This window comes from Myotis nattereri (genome assembly GCF_964212035.1).
Source record: "Myotis nattereri genome assembly, chromosome: Y".
Taxonomy (NCBI): domain Eukaryota; kingdom Metazoa; phylum Chordata; class Mammalia; order Chiroptera; family Vespertilionidae; genus Myotis; species Myotis nattereri.
The window spans coordinates 33415720-33432006 of NC_138094.1; the positions used below are offsets into that span (position 1 = coordinate 33415720).

The 16287-nt window shown below is 42.1% G+C and overlaps 1 pseudogene across 1 annotated transcript in view; it reads left to right on the top strand.

The window, feature by feature from the left end:
- The window catches only part of LOC308512422 (centriole and centriolar satellite protein OFD1-like), a 35505-nt pseudogene extending 24055 nt beyond the window's left edge, over positions 1-11450 (top strand). The window contains exons 6-10 of the transcript in view: positions 724-810; positions 4333-4387; positions 8149-8160; positions 9061-9210; positions 11343-11450. The product of the transcript in view is annotated as a centriole and centriolar satellite protein OFD1-like (transcript). The remainder of the gene's footprint in view (positions 1-723; positions 811-4332; positions 4388-8148; positions 8161-9060; positions 9211-11342) is intronic.
- Positions 11451-16287: the final 4837 nt, after the last annotated feature.

Genomic DNA, 16287 nt, shown 5'->3' on the forward strand with positions numbered 1-16287 from the left:
CTCTTTTTATATCCAGCTCACTGTGCTTTTTGACATGATATTCAGTAAATCCTTGCTCAGTGAACACACAAATGTAAGTGTGATCTATTTTTCACAATTTCATTCCAGCTTGTTCATTCTGAGTCAGAACCGCCCATGAATTGAAACTTTCAGACGACTATTGAACCATGGGGATTCTACTTTGTTAAGTTCCCCCATTTTGTTTTTTGTGTTTTTTTTTCTGGAGAACTTACAAAAATGTTAAGGAAGTGTCAGGATATTCTGCACAAGGGATATTAGGGCAATATAGCGTAACAGTCATTGGGCTAGGGAGGCCATGGGCAAACTACGGCCCGTGGGCCGGATCCGGCCCGTTTGAAATGAATAAAACTAAAAGAAAAAAAGACCGTACGCTTTTATGTAATAATGTTTACTTTGAATTTATATTAGTTCACACACACACTCCATCCATGCTTTTGTTCCGGCCCTCCGGACCAGTTTAAGAACCCATTGTGGCCCTCGCGTCCAAAAGTTTGCCCACCCCTGGACTAGGAGGTAAGTTCTTGTGTAACTAGAATAGGCAAAATGCATACCTTGAGATGGAATGTTTTAAAAGTGAAATTGTTCCTCTAAATGTCTGTACTTTGTTCTCTGGAATGTAGGAAGCAGTCCATTAGTTCAAACCTGTCTTATTTTCCTCAGCTTGCTTGCTACAATTAATGCTTTCCTCTACAGATGGAAACAAAAGAACTTTATGCTCAAATACAGCTTCTACTGAAAGATACCGATTTCCTAAGAGGCAGAGAAGCAGAACTGAAGCAAAGAATTGAAGCTTTTGATTTGTAAGTAATGTTTTCATTTTGACTATTCAGAGACTGTGAGTTTAAAACAAATACTACTAATTATTCTAATGCTAATTGCCAAGTAGAGTTCTTGCTTGTAAAGGTACATTCGGCTAGTTTTAAAAGGCATAAGTTGAGAGAAACAAAGACTAGGATTTTGCTTTTGAAATATTAGTTATTGGGATGAAAAGCAGTGAGACACCATCATCAGGCTACAGTAAAACCAGACCAGTACTTTGAAGAAGCTAACAACTGTTAACAAATTATGTTCAGTCACACACTTATGTTTAGTCATTGAGATCTAACGGTTCCACGTGCATGTAGTAACTCAATGCAGTGGCTCTGACTTGATTTGTACTGGGTGATGGATGTGTGTGTACTAAGTGCTCACCACTATTTCATTCTTCACATTGTACCTGCCATTAATGGCAAGCTCACCAGTCTAGTTTATGAAACAGGTTTCATTTCCATTAGGTTCTACTATTAGTTGACTCTTACTTCCTTAGTGGATTTGTCCTGGTCTTCATTAATGTGGTTAGATCATTTATATAGGCTTTAATTCATTTTATTTTTCATCTCTGCTACATTACTCTGTTCTAAGCAGTACTGAAGTGGTAAATTGATCATGACAGAAAAGGAAAGTGACAAATAAGCCATCGATTTTCAACTGGTGTGCTGCAAGAATATATAAAACATGACATACCTGACTGTAGTCAAGGGCATTAACCTCTTTTTCCTTAGCTTTTCAAATAAAAAAAAAAAGACAACAGTCTACACAAAATAGCGGTTCATTGTGAACGATTCAAAAATATACCTGTTGTGTTTTTTATAAATGGGCAAATATATTTTTGGCATGCTGCAGAATTTTAGTAGTTTATGTGTGTCAGAGATAAATAAGGTTGAAAATCGCTGATATCTTACGTAATAAAAGCCTAATATGCAAATTATTCCCTCTACTGGAGTTCCACTGTGAGTTTGACCACTGGATCAGTCGATCAGTCACTATGACGTGCACTGACCACCAGGGGGCAGATGCTCGGACCAGTAGGTTAGCTTGCTGTGGGCACTGGTGGGCTGGACTGGAAAGTGAGATGTGAGGTGAGAGCTGTCAGGAAGTTCCTGGGGTTTGTCTTGAGCCCTGGGCAGAGGCAGGTGGGGGCGGGAGCCAGCAGGGACCGGGTGGCTGGGGAGGCTTCTATGCTGAGAGCCTGGACTATGCAGCCCTCCGCAGCCTGTGGCCTTCTCAGTGCTCAATTTATAATCTTCAGAGCTGCTTATGTTTATTTAAGTTTCACTAACTACTCCAGGAGAGTGGGTAACACCATTATAGGGGGCAGGCCAGGCATAGCTGCCCAAAGCCAACGTGCAGCCTCAGGCTCCTGGAACGCAGCTGAGAGGGGGGTGGGGCTGAGTCAAAGAAACTGAGTCCAAAACTTGAGGCGGAGGCAGCAAGAGGTGGAGGATGATAGCTGTGCAGGGGCCTAGAAAAGCTGCTGTGTGGGGATAGCCCAGGAACCCAGTGCCTCTCCCACGGGACAAGGTCTACATCCCTCCCTCCTCCTCCCGGTAACCTGTCACCCCAGCTCTTCTCCAAAGGTTGGACTTGGCCCACAGAGCTCTCCACCACTGCACACCCTGTACTGCCTTGTCTGCCCCACCCCACTCTGCACAGCCCACTCCATTCCCACACAGCCTTTGGAGAGCTCTGCCCCCAGAGGAGAAAGTGGGAGGCTGCGGACAGGAGGTCACATGAGGAGGGGGCAGAGCAGGGCCCACCAAGTTAGATGGAGGGGAAGGAGGGAGAAACCCCACAGGACTGGGGGCAAAGACAGTCGGGGAAGGAGGTCCATGTGGAAGCTTTGCCCTTGGTTGAAGTAGAAATCCTGACCCCATTTTACAGACCGCAGCAGAGTGTGTGTGTGGGGAGGGTCAAAGACAAAAGAGGGTTTGAGGGGACTGGATGGAGAGCAGCAACGTTTGATTAATGGCCTACTTACTATTTTTATTGATTTCAGAGAGGAAGGCAGAGTGAGAGAGAGAGAGAGAAACATCAATGATGAGAGAGAATCCATGGCCTCCTGCATGTGCTCCATACTGGGGATTAAGCCCGCAATCCAGGAATGTGTCTTTGACCGGAACCAAACCTAGGTCCCTTTAGTTCGCAGGCTGCGGCTGTACCTACTCTACCAAACCATCTGGGGCGACCCATGGCCTATTTAAAAACCACTGCAGTAGGCTGAGCAGGGGTCTTACCATGATGGTGTTACCTGATAATGAGGGTGTCTGTCTTTATGTTGGAGTAATTGGAACTGCAACGAAGTAAAGACACAGCAATGGAGCCTACAAAGGGTTTCCACGCACACAATGCAATTTACTTCATGTGGCAGCTGAATTTGGTGAGCAGAGCCTTAGAAGAACATGCGGTCTCCAAGACCAGGGGCAGGGGAAAGTTCATGCTGAACATTCTGTGCTGTGAGTTACAACCTATATATATAAAGGCATGATATGCTAAGTGTCTGACCGAGTGGTCAACTGACTGGTCGCTACGACTTGCACTGACCACCCGGGGGCAGATGTTCCAACCAGTAAGTTGCTTGCTGCTGGGGTGGGGCCCATCAGGACCAGGCAAGACAGGACCAGACTTGCCCTGGAGCCCTCCTGTGATCCCACCCCAGCCCCAATTGGGACTGGGTGAGAAGATCAGGACTGTGTGAGACCACCGTGATCAGCCAGGTGGAGGGACCCCTGCCATTCATGAATTTGTGCACCAGGCATCTAGTAAGCTAATAAGTATTGTTTACTGCTCCTTTGCTTTACATGTTAGTCAGCAGAGGGTGCTAACACATAGAGCTTTTATCCTTTGCTTGGAATGGTCAGCATTCCCTAGCACTTACCTGGCTCGATCAAAGGGAAGACCATTCCATTCTTCAGTATTTGGAAGTTCTGATTGACCTATCTATCTTTTTCTATTGTTCAGCACTCTTCAGTATTCAATCACTAGATTATTAAATATCAGAAACAAATCTTTTGTCTTTCATACCTATGGGCTGATCAGTTAAACCTCACAGAAATAATCTTACTGAAGAAATAAGTACTAAAGCAAAAGTACACTAACTTAAGTTTGGTATGTAGCTTTTCTCTGAATTTATTATGGCCATTTATTACCTGCAATCATTTTTTAAGTGTTCATCATCTTCTATGAAAAGCACTTTGGTCTTGAAACTTGCACACTCCCTGCAGCCTGGTGCACCATGCTGCTCCATCTGCTACTTCAGATCCCACATAACTTGGTCAGTTCATAAAATAGATGGAGAACTCCAGCTCTTTCCAGTTACTTCCCAGCAGTGACAGTCACATAACAGTTTTAGCTTGTGGAGCTAAAATTATGTTATTTTTTTCTCCTAAAGTCTTTACTTCAGCAATTACAGTTTTATTTTTTTTGCTTTTTATATTTTTGCTAATATCAGAGGCTACAGAAGAAAATCATAAAAGTGTGGCTGATGCACTTAGGAGACAGGATCCTGAATATAAAGAGCATGGAGGAGACCTGTGACCAAAAGCTCAAGAATGAAATTCTAAAGAAATTGTTTGGTGTTCTTAAACAAGTAATAGATTTGGAATAAGTTGATGGAAACACAGCAATACTAGTGAAGTAGATAAGACTTAACATTTTATGGTGATAGTGTTTAAAAAAATACGTGTTTTTTATTGACAGTCAAGCCTTTCCCATGAATATTTAAGATAATTTTACGGAGTTACAGTATAGGGAATAGCATCCTCTGCTCTTTCTTACTCATAGCTTTTCTAACATGTATTGAGGGTCTGTGATTTGCTTTCATTTTATGGCACATTGTGAGTTGCTCAGCTCACATTGTAGATAAACTATAAAAGTGGTTGATCTAAGGCAGTTGTTCTCAACCTTCTGACCTTTTAAATACGGTTTCCCATGTTGTGACCCAACCATAAAATTATGTTCGTTGCTACTGCATAACTGTAATGTTGCTACTGTTATGAATCGTAATGTAAATAGCTGTTATGCAGGATGGTCTTAGGCGACCCCTGTGAAAGGGTCGTTCAACCACCAAAGGGGTCGCGACCCACAGGTTGATCAACTTTTTAAAAATTGACTTTTTTTAAAAAAAATAATAATAATTTTAGGGAGGAAAGGAGAGAGACAGATAAAAATCAGCATGAGAGAGAAATATTGATCTGTTGCCTCCTGTATGTGCCCTGATCAGGAATTGATCCCATGACCTTCCAATGCACTGGACAGTGCTTCAGCCATCTGAATCAGGCTGACCAGGGCTGGAATTATAATCCCTTTTAGTTCTCTTTTCCTCTCCCGCCTCATACTTGCCACTACGATGGAGGTATCTATCAATTTATAAATTATTCTGCCTAGTGGTTTTAGTGCTTATCAGGTAACATGTGCCCTGTATTCCTTCAAGATTCTGCAAAGCCAGAATCAAAAGAAATAAATGGAAATTAACAATGGAGCAAAAAAATTATACAGGAAAAGGAAAATATGATAACTATGGTTACTATGACTTCCCTATAATCTGAGTTTTAATGTGTTGCAGTGATTAACTACTCAGTGCAGACATCAAGCCCATATGGTAACTTTTCTCTACAGTGCTCAGTGTAGTGTCTAGCACACAGGTGTTCATATAATATTCATTGAGTAAATGAATTTGTGGTGAAGAGATGACTCAACTAACTTTTGGTATGTCTTAATAAGTGGTCTCTTTTTACTGCCTTGCCCGTAATTTGTCATGAGATTACATTACATAGTACTTACATTACATAGTACTGAGCTTATTCTTTAAAAGAATTCTAATTAAAATATAGTACCTTTCCATGTATAGATTTTGAAATGATGACATACATATAGTATGTCAGCTTCTCGAGTGTAATAGCAAGTGCTGACATGTCTGTAGTTGTTAAACCCTTAGGAATAAATGAATGAGTAAATGTGTATGTTAATTTTCCCACTGCTTCGCAGATCATGTACTGTTTGATGTTGTCTGGTTTGGGTATCCTCTATGACTTGAGCAAGGGTGGGAATTCACAGGATACTCACCATCTCTCTCAACTGAAACGTCTGCTAGTGGCAGTTGGTGGAGATAAGTAAAACTTGAAAGTGTGCTTTTGGTATTGCTAACCCAGATATGAGGGTGGTCGAAGTTGGCCCCGAACCCTATGCCCAGCCCTTGAGGGCAAAAGTTCTTTGGGGTGGGGATGGGGTGCAAGGCAAGGCAGGTGGATGTGACTGACTTCTTGTTCTTGGGATTTAGAGTCAGTTGTACCAGTGTAAATTGAACTTAATTTACTTTTGTGTGCCAATCCAGACCACCATGGAATAATTGTTCTCAATAACCTCACAATAACGAGTTTTGGGGACCAAATTAAAGGATTGTAGCAGGTTTTATATTCAGAATTTGCATCTCTGGGCTTTGGTACTGATAGTCCTTGAAGTTATGCATGGCCATGTTCATGCCCTTAGGTGCCCGGGTGCCACAGAAACCCATACATTGATAGGAATCTGTTCAGGAAAGTGACAAGAAAATCATTTTGGTCATTCTAATTCTCAGGTATCAACTTGAGCTAAAGGATGACTACATCGATAGATCTAACAGACTGGGTGAAGAGGACAGGAAGAATAAAGGTGATTCTTGTGGAGAAGAAAGCTGCATTTGTAAATTTCTGGTATAGGTTATTAGCTTCCTAAATTGGGCCTGTTCTAAATTTATATGTGTGTGTGTAGCTTACATTTTACTTTTACTACAAAATTAATCATTATTTTGTTCTTTTAATTTTACGTATCAAAAATGACCTTAACCTGAGAGAGGTAGGGTATTCAGGAGGTTTTTCTTCCCCCATCTACTTTCCTCCCTCCCCTTTGACCACCACTTGCTTGTTATCAATATTTATGGGCCTGTCTGTTTTGTTTTGTTTATTTTTATTTCTTAAGATTCCACATGTAAGTTAAATCATAAGGTATTTGTTTTTCTCTGTAACTTATTTCATCATAATATCCTTTAGATTCATCCATGTTGTCACAGGTGGCAAGATTTTATTCATTTCAGTGGCTGAGTAATATATCACATCTTCTGTATCCACACATTCATTTATTGATGGTAGTCTAGGTTGCTTCCAAATCTTGTCTGTTACTAGTAATGCTGCAGTGAACATGTGGGTGCACATGTATGTCTTTTCAAATTGGCATGTTGTTGTTTTTTACATATACTGAGAAGTAGAATTATTAGAACATATGGCCGCTCTTATTATTATTTTTTTTTGGGGGGTGGGGGTGGGGAGAGTGACTTCACACTGTTTTTCCATAGTGGCTGCACCAATCTGCATTCCCACCAACAGTGTATGAGGGTTCTCTTTTTTCCACATCTTGGCCAGCACTTGTTATTTATCCATTTATTGATGATAGCTGTTCTAACAGGTGGGAGGTGATATCTCATTGTGGTTTTAAGCATGAGAGACTTCATTTTTTACTTATGGAAAATTTTAACTTCTCCATTCCCTGTGACCTCTTTCCTTATTTCTTTTACTTGTAACATATGTTTATGCCTCATGATATTTTTACCTGACATATAACTTCCTAAACTGTTTTATAACTAACCCAGGAGTAGGAAAGTTGAATAATTTTTCAATCTCTTGATATTTTATGTCTCAGTATATTTGTAGAAACTTGTCTATGAAAAGAAGTGAACTTAAGTAGAAATTTCAAAGGAACCAGAGCTGGGTACTTGATAAGGACCCATAAGGTCACCCAGTGTGTGGCTGCTCCTCTGTGACTATCTTGTGAAAACTAGACTAATACTTCTTAGGAATTAGTACCATCATGTAGTCAGCTAATTTTTTTTTAATGATATATCTGCATAGACTCATATTGAATGAAGTGGAAATGATGAAATAGACATTAAAATCATAAGACAAATCTTTGTATTTAAGGAAATTCAGATCTTTGTGTATGAGGGCTCTGAGCAGCTGGTGCAACTGGTTGGTATGTGTAGTGGAAGAAAGTTCACAATATATGTGACCATTAAGACTTCCCATCACCTGTTGGGTAATAGGACTTATTTCTTACTTTCCCTACTGATTTTTGACTATGACACCTGCTATTTTAGATGATGAAATAATCGTCATTAGGTCTGACATTGTACATAAATTCTTAAATGAGTTTTTATTCACTAGAAAAACATCTTAAATTGGTTGGCTTTCTCTTTCAGAAAAACCTATTCTTTTGCAAGAGCAGTCCATGGCTACCAATTCAAAACAGGAAGAAGAATGCAATCATTCTGCAACTCGTGTGAAAGAACTTGAGGTAATTGCTAAGCCTATTGTTTTTTGAAGTCGATAAAACTTCAAGGCAGTAGATGAAATTTTAGTTTCAGCCATACATTATTTAGCTTGATGTGTTTAGACTGTTTATTTTATGACTGAGAAGGCCCAACTTAAGTTAATTTAGTAGTTCTTCCTTTTAGTCCTTCCTGCTTGTTGCCTCGAACAAGTTCCTTAATCATTGGGGTGGTTGAGGTTCCGTGGTGAGCTGACCTATGTGCCTAGCCCATAGCAGGTGGCCAGTGCTTTTAGTTTCTGCCTTAGCCTCTCCTTCCTTCCCATCAGCAGAAGGTGAACATTCCTGTCATTACATTGGGATCTTACAGGATAAAACAGAATGAGATGTGCTTTTCACATGCCATTTATTTTCTTGCTGTTCATCACGTGTGCTCTCTGAAGGACAGAGCTGGAACTTGATGTACCTGGATATATCCTGCACATAAAATGTATTTTTGCAGCTGTAATGATCTATTTATTTGAGAACATTGTAGACTTTTGTATGTAAACATGAAATGTATAAAAAAAGGAAAGCACCACAGCATGTTTGTGATAGCTCAGCTTTTCATTTTTATAAACATTGCTGCAGTCTGTGATTGCTATTGGGACCTTAGTTGTATCTGGAAAATGGGCAACAAACTTAATCTGAAGCACTTGCTTTGTAGGCCAGGGTTCTGCATAAGTGTAAGGTTGGATGAACTTCCCCCGCCCCTTCTAGGGCAAAGATAAGCTTCCATGTTGGAATCAGGTTCTTCTTACTGCAGAGAATGAGTCCTCTGTCCAGTGACCTTACTTACTATGACACCCAGTTTATAGCAGCCTGCCAGTTTTTGCATAAGAAGTACTGCAGTAACTGTTCAAATGCAAGTTTTTTTTTCAATTCCAGCTTGAACTCGAATCTCTCAAGGCCCAGTTCTTGGCAATAACCAAGCAAAACCACCTGCTGAATGAAGAGATGAAAGAGATGAGTGGCTATTCGCTTCTAAAAGAAGAGAAATTAGAGCTTCAGGCTCAAAATAAATTACTTAAACAACAACTGGAAGAGAGCAGAAATGAAAACTTGCATCTTTTTAACCGTATGTCTTTTTCCTGATTTGCATGTCTTTGTAATTCATATTAGCTTAATATTATGACACTATGCTTTGTATCTGTAAGGAAGGCTTCAATCAGGAAAATTTTTGTAAAATTAAGATTCTCAATTTGAAGTTACTTCCTTTTTTGCTTGCTATTACTATAGTATATTATTAGTGTCACTAAGAAGTATCTTTAAACTACAAATCTGCCTTCTGGGTTGTACAAATCTCCCCTCACTTTCTGCTGCTCAGATTTGGCCATTGAGAAGGAGGAATGAGAGTGAGGTTGAGGTTATTATTCCCTCTCCACCATTGCATCCTCACCCCCACTGTATATATTGGCTGTGGGCTGGCCCTGTGCCTCTCAGCAAGGCAAGATCCAGTGCTTACAGGATGACCTCTCACCATTGCTCTGTGCCTGTGCCAGATCTTTCTCTCCCAATTCTGGGAATTCTTCCCTCCCTGATGGTTTAGGCCAAGTGCGGAGACTGTCCTGCCCACAGGCTATAGAAGACCCATAAAATCTTTTGATCTGGCCCTGCCAAGGCATTAGGGGTGAGTTAATTAAATGTTTGACCAAATATAGGAGGCTAATTAAGTTGATAATTTTGTATGACCTGCAAATGATGTTATAAATATCCATGTCAAAACCGGTTTGGCTCAGTGGATGGAGCGTCGGCCTGCAGACTGAAGGGTCCCAGGTTCGATTCCGGTCAAGGGCATGTGCCTGGGTTGCGGGCACATCCCCAATGGGGGATGTGCAGGAGGCAGCTGATCGATGTTTCTCTCTCATCGATGTTTCTGGCTCTCTATCTCTCTCCCTTCCCCTCTGTAAAAAATCAATAAAATATATTTAAAAATAAATAACTAACTAAAAATAAATATCCCAATGGCCCTTGGCAGAAGAAAGTTTCCCCACTCCTACTTTGGGCCCACGGAGTTAACAGCATGGCCCCATTACTAGCCCAGAGAACTATACCACCCTTAGTGGCTAACCAACATGAATCACCCTTTAGTGGTTCTTCAGTGACTGAAATGGTGGAACTCCATCTGATGTCTGCTTGAACCCTGAGTGTTGCTGACTGGTGCACAGATCAGATTAGACCTAGGGGTACTTAACAGGTTTTGATGGAGAACTCCTTTTATGCCTCCTGTGTGTGATAGAGGAAAGAGGTGGGCTTTCAGGTTAGTTAAAGGATTTGAAAGAATTTCTTTCATTTGCATTAGAAAAGAGTAGTGAACTTTGCCTCTGCATGCATTCAACTCTTCTGAAATTTGTGCTCTTAGTCCATTCCATAGAATTAATATGGTATTAACTACATGTGTACAAAGAAAAGAAAGAACAATTTAAAATATCTTTAGCTGCTTTTGCTAAGTGAAATGGGAAAACTTACTGTTGATAATCACTAGGCTTTTTTACCTTCTTAGTTATAGCTCAACCACCTCCTGAACTGGTAAATTTGCAGAAACAGTTGAAGGAAGCAGGAGCTGCTTTCGTGTTAGGGCATAAGAAGTTTGAAACTCACAAGGAGGCTCTGCAGAGACAGCTGCAAAGTGAAGTGAGTACTGATCTTTATTTGGTCGGGTGTTAGTCTGATCCACTGTGTACACATGTAAGCTTGGTGTGTGTCACACCAGTGTAAATCAGATTGGTTTTAACATCAAAAATTATCCCCCCACTATTCTAAGGTAACCTTCTCACCTGAGAAATTCCTGGGTGATGATATAACTATATTTATAACAGTAATAAAATCCCAAGGAAAGCGCACTCATAAACAGAAATTGTCCCAGTCTCGGTTGTGCCCTCTAGTAATGTCTCTTGATTCTTGCCCTGTGACTTAGAATTGTTGACACTCTGGTGTCTGCCTCATACCTTATAGAACTGTTCTTAGAGATGAGTGCAAATGGAGGTGGCAAACTTGTTTGTGTGCTCTATTGTTTTCTAGGGACCTGTGGACCACAGGCATGAAGCTGCTCAGAATGGGCAAAATGGAAAAGAGAATAAGCCCTATAAAAGACTTGTTCCTTTTGAAGTGAACTGGGATGTCTTCTACATTGATTTCTTCCCTTCTTTAAATCTTTTCAGACTGAGCATTCTGCAAAGCTGAAGGCCTGGATATTAAATTATGATGCTTCTGTAAGGAGGTTAACTATGCAGGTGGCTGATTTAAAATTGCAACTGAAGCAGATTGAGACAGGTTAGAGAGATTTTTAACTTACAAATGTGTATGTGTCAAACTTCCAGTATATATGGAAATGTAATGATCACTACTGAAGTTTCAGTAATTCTCATAGTAGGGGAAAAGCCATAGAAATATGTCATCTTAGAAGTAAAAACTCTGTCCATTTCAGGAATACCAACCAGTCAGTCATCAGCTAACGTGACTTGCTTTTATAGGTTCCTTTGGCTTGGAAGAGCCTTGTACCCCAAATAAGAAAGGTGTAATGGCACAGAGGTTCCCAAATTCATGGACCTTGGTTTTTCTTTTATATTTGTTACCTTGATAATAAGATCAATCTGACCCTTCAGGGTTTTTACGTGTTCCTTGAGAGATGAGTAAAATATGTGAGAAGCAGGGTGACTTATGTCACACTAGAGGCCTGGTGCATGAATTTGTACATGGGTGGGGTCCCTCAGTGTGGCCTGTGGGGATTGTGCTGAAACTGGCAGTCCAGCGCCACCTGCTGCTACTGCCTACCACTCTCGCTCATCCTGATCCTGCTGCACCTGCCACAGGCTCACGCCCAGTCAGTCCTGATCAGGAGAAGCTCGTCTGCTGCAGTGGCGCTTGCCTGCATCTGGCGCCTGTCCCAAAGGGTATGGGATGGAGGGGTCGGTGGGGGGAGAACGCAATCTGCCCTTTGGGCAGGTGGTGGGATGCCCTTGCCTGCCCAGGATCCAGATCTGTCCCTGATGTTCGCAGGGATTGTCAAGATTTCTTCCTTGCAGAGTATCTAGGGAGGGGAAGCAGCTGCGGTGCCTGAGGCCAACTTTCAGGAGGCTAGTGGCCCTGTGCTAGTGGTACTGGTCTGTTGGTGCCTGGCCTGTTCTCTAGAGATTGGACCTGCAGGACTACTGAGGGAGTGAGTGGCTACTGCTGCTGGCTGGTGGGCCTCCAGGAACAGGTCAGTCAGCAGAGCAGCACTCCCCCTGTGGGAGCGCACTCACCACCAGGGGGCAGCTCCTGCGTTGAGTGTCTGCCCCCTGGTATCAGTACATGTCAGAGTGACTGGTGGACCTGTCTTGCAGTTGCTTTAGATAGAGGTTAGTATATATCACATTGATTATATACAATGTTTATGTTTTTGCACCTCAGTTTTGAAGTTACTGATTAACCTTGGTTGGACACATTTAACTTCTTTGTGATAACCATTATAATAACCTGGTTATTAACAGGGAAGGAGTAAAAGGAAGATTAGGTAATAGAGACATGCCATTTATACAGCTTTGCCAGGGAATTGCAGTTAATAGTCTCCAAGTTTATTACCTAAAGATCACTGTGGGAAGGCACTAGACAATGGACCCATGCCCAGTGAGGTCTGCATGACGTGGGATGTTGCTTATCTGTTAGTCAGTCACACCAGGGAATAAGTCAGTAGCCAGAAATAGGCATGCCACCGCAAGTACAGGAATATTTAATTTTTAAGCTCCTGAACAAAGAAGCCCCTCTCTCTCGCTGCTCACCTCAGATTCCCAGCTTATGGTGTTCTTACCTCCCTCTACTCACCCTGTGACCCACAGCCATGTAGACTTCACACAGTGTACTGATGTACTAAATGTAGCCTGACACTAAATCATGCCCTGCTCCACCATGGAATGGACACTCTGGATACTGGCCCTACTCTTTGATTCTGCTGGAGCCCCGTCTGCACTCTTTTCAGGACTAGGCTAAGGGACATTGAACCCTGCAGACCAGAAAATATAATTACACACCAATAAAATACATTCATTCTCCCATGGGAGTCTTAGAAATGTCTTTTTCTAAAGATACTGCAAGAGCCACCCACTACCACTAAAGTCGGAAAAATTTGACCCAGTGATTTCTCCAGCTACAGTTGGACCTCAGTTTCCTCATTTGCAATGGGGATATGAATATCTACTTTGTCATGGTGAAGAAGGCAAAATGAGATGGCTCTCAGTTGAGTGCCTGCAACACATCAGATACTCAGAAGGATTACTGCTATCATGTTACTGCATGTTTGCCCTGAGGATGCATACTGCCTGCCTCTTCTTCATAACAGGTGTACTGAAGCTGAGATACAAAGCTCAAAAAGAAAGTTTCTGTGTGTTAGCAGTTGAACTGGTTTCCACATTTCCTGGCCTGGAGCCTTCCTCAGTTCCTATTTGTACTCACTCCTCCTCAGTTCCTTTTCCCATCTTCCACGCTAGTTTCATTTTTATCTCTTGACTCCTTCCCTGTTCCTTATTTTCTCTCACGCCTATTTGCTAAACTGCCCACAGCTGAAATCACAGTGATCTCGAAAGATGAATAGTGTGAGGATGGAACCTTTTCAAACACATGCATTGCCCTGGAGGCATTGCTGGAGAGTAGCGGCCACAAGACTGGCTATGCATGTTCAGGTTTTGCTTAGGGAGTCCCAGCATCTGTACACCTCCCTACCTGTATGACCTAGCCTTAGCTCCCCAGGTGTAATGTGGGAGGAGCAGAGTTGTTAGTCTTGTTGTGGCTGCAGGTCCTCATACCCTTATCTGAAAACTAGAGGCCTGATGCATGAAATTTGTGCACTCACCTTCGGTGGCTCGCCTCAGACCTCGCAGCTGTGGCTTTGTCTGGAAGGTTGTCCAGAAGGATGTCTGGAAGGTCATTCGGCTGTCCGGTCTAATTAGCACATTATGCTTTTATTATCGACTAGAGGCCTGGTGCACAAAATTCCTGCAGTCAGGCGGAAGGGGCCCCCCAGCCTGGCCTGTGCCCTCTCAGTTCTGGAGCCCCACGATAGATCACCCCAAAGATGTAGGCTCCTGGATGAATTGCCCCAAAGAGGTAGGCTGGAGTAGGGTCCCTGCCTGCAGGCATGTAAAGCCTCGGGACCCCCAGTGCTAGAAGCTAAGACCAGCAGGTCATAATAAATGCGAGAAGTTCACCAGAAGGCTGATGGGCTTCGATATTCAGCAGGGCTGAAAATCTGCAAATTATTACCTGCTGCTAGAGGAAAGGCCAAAAGCAGTTCCTCTAACCTGATAATTTTTTCCTGTTTATCAAACCTGACCTTTGATATGTGTGTTTATTTTGCTAAAGGGCAAAATGTGTAAATAAAAAGCCATGGGTCCAGAAATTCGGCAAGCCACTCCACTAGAGAGCTGGTTTCCGCCTGGCTTTCCCCCATCCCTTCCAAATTTATACTTCTTGTCCAGTGTATCCATTTATGTGTCAGCCCCTTCTCCAAATTCCTGAACCCTTGATGCAAAAAGACTGCGGCACCCCAGGCCACGCCATGTGGAGCTAGCTGCCAGGCCCCACCTCCGTGCACACAGCATCAAGTCTGCGCCCACCTGTGCACGCAGCCTCCTGATGATGGATGTGATGGGCATGAGGGCATTGCGGCGTGAGGGCTTAACAACCACATAAACTTATATTAGCATAGATAGATTGGGCCCTATAGTGGTTTTGCCACAGCCCTGGGAGTTCTGGGGCAGCATCCTTTAGTGAACCATGTTTGCAGTCAAATATGTGACTATCCATGCTGGGTAGAATAAATAAAGGTAATGAATGGATTTGCATCAGTTCAGGTAAAGTTTATCAACAGTGAATTCAGGTCTGCTTAGGCTTTGTTACCAAATTTATGAATATGATTGTGGATCGTGGGTTGTGAAATAATATCATGCATTAAGAAGGAAGGCCTAGCTCTGGCTAATTTTGTTCAGTGGTTAGAGCGATGGCTTGCAGACCAAAAGATGGTGGGTTCCATTTCTGTCAACCACATATACCTCAGTTGTGGGTTTTCTCACCATCTTTGGTTGGGGGTGCATGTGGGAGGCCAAGTTGAGGTGTCTCTCACATCAGTGTTTCTCTTCTCTCTCCCTATTCCTCTACTCTTCCCTTTCACTCTTCAATGGAAAATACATCTTTAAATCAGGACTAAAAAAAAGGCCTAAAAACAAGGTCTGTGAAGTTATAACTGGTACATAAAGCTCTCAAAAAAATGCTAATAAATAAGAATTGGCTTCAGAAATTGTTTAGTGTGCATATTTGTTCTTATTAATACCTCTCTCTTCATTTAAAAAAAATATCAAGCATATTTGAATTTTTTTTCCTGCTCATTGGTCACATTATTTTCATTTAGCCCCCAGCCAAAGCCATCTCTGTTTCATCATTCTGCCAGCAGATTTATGGTGTCTCCTACTGGTGAAACAAGCAGGGATTTCTTGAAAAAAAAAATCATCTCAAACAGGAAAAGCTGATGGGAGAGACAGTTACACCAAGGATCATAAATCATCCAAATACAAGCACAGTTGTTTGCTCCCACATTTCTGATCTTTAGTTTGTAATCACACCAAGGCAAGAATGAAAGAGCTAGAGCAAGAGATTGATTGCTTAGAAAAAGCTTTCTTCGGTATTCTGTTGCTAGAAGCCCACTAGCATCTAAGAGTCTGCCTCCACTCATGTAGGTAAGCTTCTGCAGAAAGGGTTTCAGGACTTTCATGGTCCTTTTATCTGAGTACGAGTGAGTGAGCTGTAGAGAGCAAGAAGGAGGAGAAGTCTATGCTTGCTGTACCTGGGAAATCTTTAGCCTGAGTAGCTTCATCCTCACTGCACCTATGGTTGCCTGCTTACCAGAGACTTCTCCCCTGTGACATAACATTGTGGGAGGCAACGGGTTAGAGCAAGTTCAGCATTTTGCTTGACATGCAGACGTGTTCAGAGAATGGTAATCAATGGCTTTTCCCTTACTGCTGATTAGTTTTATTATTAATGCTGAATCCTTAATAATGTGGGTCAGTTATACGTCATACTCAACTATTTGCAAGGATAATAGAATTTCTTTTCAAATTAAACTCCTTAGGAACCATGTTGCTG